This window comes from Piliocolobus tephrosceles, chromosome 10, assembly GCF_002776525.5.
Source record: "Piliocolobus tephrosceles isolate RC106 chromosome 10, ASM277652v3, whole genome shotgun sequence".
NCBI classification, from domain to species: domain Eukaryota; kingdom Metazoa; phylum Chordata; class Mammalia; order Primates; family Cercopithecidae; genus Piliocolobus; species Piliocolobus tephrosceles.
Window position 1 is genome coordinate 122,432,226 of NC_045443.1, and position 5,128 is coordinate 122,437,353.

The window sequence follows — 5,128 nt, forward strand, 5'->3', positions numbered from 1 at the left end:
TTCTGCCCTGCGCTGGTTGCCTGGGCACCCTCATACCCAGCTGAGCCTGCACCCCCAGGGCCTGGGCCATTCTGCTGCTATGTCTTGCACCCTCAACTTCCTTTCAGGGTTGACTGTGGGCCCCTGTGCCTCCTCCCTCCTTGCCTGGAGTTTACCCACCTATGCCAGCCGCCTAGCAAGGACTGGCTGGTGCAAGGCCCCAAAGCCTGGCCCTCGCTTCAAGGTGGGACTGTCTGGGCTGTCACTGATGCCCCAGAGCTCCTGAGGGATCTGTTGCCCGGCTTCTTACCCCCGTCCCCATCCTGATTCCCCACTCCCTTCCCACCTGTCCCAGACCACTGCCTTCCTAATAAATGGCTTGTACAGAAATCCTTGCCTCAGGCTGTGCCTCAGAGGAGCCTGATCGCATGCATTCTTTGTCTCTCCAGACCCCCTGGGACCTCGTTTTGTCCCATGGGACCTAACAGGAGTCTGGGGAAAGTTTTTCTCTCCCTGATTAAAGAGTGAGGCATGCAGGGAAGGTTTTCCCACTTCTTTTTCCAGCCTCAAACACAATCAAATGAAGCAGTTGACCCTGGTGGCCATTTTGGATGAGGAGGGAACATGGCCAGTGACACCAGAGGGAAGGGTCTTGGTCTTTGCTGATGGCATCAAGCAGCCAATCCTGCAGCTGCCTATGCATAAGCCTTTGCCTCTGTGAGATGATGGTGATGATGATGATGATGATGATGATGGAGACAGGGTCTCACTCTGTCACCCAGGCAGAAGGGTAGTGATGCAGTCATAACTCACTGCAGCCTAAACCTCTGGGTCTCTAGTGATCCTCCTGCCTCAGCCTCCTGAGTAGCTGAGACCACAGGTGGCATGTGCCACCATACTCGGCTAATTTTGATAGAGATGGGGTCTTGCTATGTTGCCTAGACTGGTCTCAAACCTGGTGTCAAGTGATGCTCCCACCTTGACCTCCCAAAGTGCTGGGGTTACAGGCTGGAGCCATGTGCCCTGCCCTTTGTGAGATTATAATGAATCCTTCTTTGGAATCTTCTGATCAGAAAGTTGTGTCTTACTGTGGAACTTTCCTTCCCTAAGAGGCATGGCATTTAACCAGACTCTCAGGCATGGCTCCTTCCTCCTGGCTGAATTTGATTTGGAGCAGATGTTTACCCTCATTCTGGCCAATGATATGTGAAAGTCATCTCCTGAGGCCTCCTGGTGAAAACGTCTTTGTTCTATAGGAATCTGACCCTGGGTGTGTGACGGCCGCCTCCCCAAGGAGAATGCCACCACTCAGCCTTTGCACAGATGGAGCCAGAGCCCGGCCACCATGCCCGGGACCCACTGGGCCCAGACTTCTTGCCGTGTGTGCCAATAATTTGCCTATCAACGAAGCCTATTCGATTTGGGTTTTCCATGACTCCCAACCAAGGCATTTTAGCTGATAAGTGAGGGAGGCTCTGGATGCCCCTCTGAACCCTTGGGAGAAACACAAAGATGAATGGGAATTTTTCACCTCTTTAGAGCGTGCTATGTGGCAGCCGCTATCGAGCACCTCATATTCATTGCTGTTCATCTTCACAACAGCCCTGTAAGGTTGGATGGAACAACCCCACTTAATAGCTGTGAAGATAAAGGCCCAGAGAGGGTAAGTCACTTGCCCAGGGTCACACAGCTTGTGAGTGGCTGACCTCAGAAGCCAGATTCTCAACTGCAAGTCATGCCCCTGAGGAGCTTCTGGCCTCGCTTAAGAGACAAGCGCATAGAGCAGGATGCAGGGCTCGGAGGAGGGGCCGGAAGGGGGGCAAGGAGATGGCATGGGACGTGCTCCAGGCCCAGAGTTGGATGGGCTTGCACTGCTCACTGTGTGACCTTGAGCAAGTGACTTTACCTCTCTGTGAGACAGCTTCGTCTTGAGTGAAATAGACCAATGGTGCCTACTGAGCAGGTTAAGTCAAACGAGAAGCCACAGCTGGAGGTGCTCTGCAAGCTGTCAAGGGCTGTGCACAGGTCAGCAGCACCCATCATGGCAGGCCTCCAGTGGGAGGCTGAGGTGGGAGGATTGCTTGAGCCAGCCTGGGTAACATGGCGAGACCCCATCTCTATAAACAATGTTAAAATGTTGCTGGGGTGTGGTGGTGCACCTGTACTCCCAGCTACTCAGGAGGGTAAGGTGGGAGGAAAGAAGAAAGGGAGAGAGGGAGGCAGGGAGGGCTGGCCATGGTTTCCCCTCCTCCATGACCCTGGGAAAGAAGCCCTCGGGTCTGACATGGCTCCTCTTGGTCTTGTCAGTTTTCACAAGCACTAAGCCACTTCTGCTGGATTGGTTTTGCTTATTACTATCATATTTTAAGCATCCCCCAAGGAACCAAGAATTGCATCAAGATCACTCATGCACCTGCCTCCAAGGTTTACCAAAGGTCTACTCTGCCAGAATAGCCTTGGATACATGTTTAAAGCAATCACACATTACTGATGGCCCCCCGCCTCTGATGCGTCCCCTCCCTCCACAGACGTGACCACCATCCTGAGATGCCAGTGTAAATTTCCCTCCAGTGGATGAGGCTTTTGCTCCATTTGAATGCATCCATTCACAGTCCAAGGCATCATTTCATACGTTTTAAAGCCTGACCTAAATGGTATACTACTGCATAAATTATTTTGTACTTGGTGTTTTCTGTCTGTTACTGTTTTTGCAGCAAGAGACATTGATAAGCATGGATCGAGTTCATTCATCTCCACTGCTGTATTGTATTCCATTAGCTGAACAAGTCACAATTCATTCACCCATCTGTTGATGGACATGTGTATCATGCTCAATTTTTCCCAATTACGAACAAGGTTACAATGAAAACTTGTGCACGCCTCTTTAGGCACTTGCCGGAGAATTCTCTTCAACTCAATGTTTCCTTTTCCTAACGAATGTTTGAAATGTCTCCTCTACTATACTGAAATGCGATTCCTGACTGATAGGAGCTACTTATACATTGTGCTGCCAAAACATACACACACACACGCACACACACTATGGTCTATCTGTAATGTTAAAGAAGATCATTTGTAACACAATAATATAATACTATGTATTGGCTGGGCACGTGATTCATCTCTGCAATCTCAGCACTTTGGGAGGCCCAGGAGGGAGGATCACTTGAGACCAGGAGCTTGAGACCAGCCTGGCCAGCATAGTGAGACTCCATCTTTACAAAAAATTTAAAAATTAGCTGGGTAGGGTGGTGCACACTTGCAGTTCCAGCTACTTGGGAGGCTAAGGTGGGTGGATTACTTGAGCATGGGAGGTCAAGGCGGTAGTGAGCCATGATCACGCCACTGTACTCCAGCCTGGGTGACAGAGCAAGAACCTGTCTCAAAATAATAATGTATATTTCTGTAAGTATATGCTCAAATGCAACTATTCTGGATAACAAGTCATCAGATGTTTTCATGTTTGCACCTCTGAATAGAATTACCATGAGTGGCACAGATAATGTGCAGACTGGCACAGGTGAGTGTTGTTGGCGGTTCATTGGTGATGTGGTTTGCCCAAATGGTGCCCAGCTCTTGGCATAGCTCTGGGCAAAACTGAATACATTCCTCTCTCAATTTACACATTCATTCTATTCCTGGAAAACCCAGTGCTCAACAAATACCTTGTCAAAAAATATTTTTGGTTTATTTATGCAACCAAGTTAGGTTCTAGATCTGGCTTATTACAAACAGTGTCTTCACCAAAAAATGATGAGTGGAGATTTGAAAAATGGCATAAATGATAAGACCATTTTTTATTTTAGGGGAAGTTTAGCACTCCTATCCCCCAGCCACTAAAAGCCCTCAGTGCCACTGGTTATGGCAAAAAACAAAAGCATCCCACAAATTCACAAAATGCTCCTGCTGAGGGGCCTTGCGAAGTTCAGTGCAGCAAGCAATTGCTGGACTGTGGTCCCCATGGTCCTTAAATATCCTAAGTCCAGGCTCACAGGGCAGAGTTGAGGAGCTGCTTCTGGGGGCTACAAACTCAGGGTCCAGGAGAGTTTCCCAGAGCCCAGAGGAGAGCACAGTGTTGGAGACAACGGCCAGAGAGAGCCTATGCTTTGCCTTCCTCTGGAGAACCTGTGCCAACCCCAGCCAGACCCTCAGGGCCTGGGAGCTGGAACCCACTTTATAGGACGGGACCATATTCAAGGAGCTTTGGATGGAGGGCTGTTCTGTGAAGCAGGAATGAGTAGTACACAGGCATTTTTAGGAGTCTTTTTTAAAGTTGGGTTTTGATTTGCATTTCCCTAATGATTGAGCTTTTCTTCATATGCTTGTTGGCTGCATGTATATCTTTTCTTTTTTGAGAAGGGTCTGTTCATGTCCTTTGCCCATTTTTTAGTGGGGGTTGTTTGTTTTTTTGCTTGTTGATTTGTTTAAGCTCCTTACAGATTCTGGATATTAGATCTTTGTCGGATGCAGTTTGCGAATATTTTCTCCCATTCTACTGGTTGTCTGTTTACTCTGTTGATAGTTTATTTTGCTGTGCAGAAGCTCTTTAGTTTAATTAGGTCCTGCTTGTCAATTATTGCTTGTGTTGCAATTTGAGTCTTCATCAAATACTTTTGAGTCCAGGTGTGGTGGCTGGCACCTGTAATCCCAGCATTTTGGGAGGCCAAGGCCGGCAGATCACTTGGGGCCAGGAGTTTGGGACCAGCCTGGCCAACATGGCGAAACCCGGTCTGTACTGAAAATACAAAAATTAGCCGAGTGTGGTGGTGCATGCCTGTAATCCCAGCTACTCGGGAGGCTGAGGAATGAGAGTCACTTGAATCCAGGAGGTGGAGGTTGCAGTGAGCTGAGATTGCACCATTGCACTCCAGTCTGTGCGACAGAGCAAGGCTCTGTCAAAAAAAAAAAAAAGTTTAAAAAAAAAAAAAGACTTTTGAAGTCTTCATCATGAAGTCTTTGCCAAGGCCGATGTCCACAATGGTATTTCCTGGGTTTCCTTCTAGGGTTTTTATAGTTTTAGGTTTTGCAAAATGGCTATTATTAAAAAGTAAAAAAATAACAGATGTTGGCAAGGTTGCAGAGAAAAGGGAACACTTATACCCTGCTGGTGGGAATGTAAATTAGTTCAGCTACTGTGGAAAGCAGTGTG